We start from the raw sequence: 616 nt of genomic DNA, 5'->3' as shown, positions 1-616 counted from the left end.
AAACCTGCTGCACGTGGAACCATCTGTCTGCCTGTTTCGTGACAGAGGCCGACCTCCGGATGGGCTGCCGGCCGCCTTCGTGTCCTCGCCGGCCGTTCTCGTGTCCTCGCCGGCCGTTCTCGTGTCCTCGCCGGCCGCCTCTGGACTCTCGCCAGCCGCCTCGGAGCTCTCGCCGGCCGCCTCCGTGTCCTCGCCGGCCGTCCCCGTGTCCTCGCCGGCCGTCTTGGAGCTCTCGCCGGCCGTATCTGTGTTCTCGCCGACCGCCGCTGTCTCTGCGCCGGTCGCCTCTGGACTCTCGCCGGCCGCTTCTGGACTCTCGTCGGTCACCTCCGTGCCCTCGCCGGCCACCACTGGCCCTGCGCCGGTCGCCTTTGAACTCTCGCCGGCCGTTCCCGTGTCCTCGCCGACCGCCTCTGGACTCTCGTCAAGTGACTCACGTCGGCCCCCTGACCGTCTTCCGGACCGACTGCACCTGCCCCGTCGGTTCCCTGGCCGTACTCCGGGTCGGTCGCGCCTGCCCCGTCGGTTCCCTGGTCGTCCTCCGGATGGGCTGCGCCCGTCCCATCGACTCCCTGGCCGGCCCCCGGCTCGGCTGCGCCCGCCCCGGCGGCTCCCT

The sequence above is a fragment of the Oryzias melastigma genome, unplaced genomic scaffold (assembly GCF_002922805.2).
Source record: "Oryzias melastigma strain HK-1 unplaced genomic scaffold, ASM292280v2 sc01808, whole genome shotgun sequence".
Lineage (NCBI taxonomy): Eukaryota > Metazoa > Chordata > Actinopteri > Beloniformes > Adrianichthyidae > Oryzias > Oryzias melastigma.
This window is presented reverse-complemented; position numbering follows the sequence as displayed.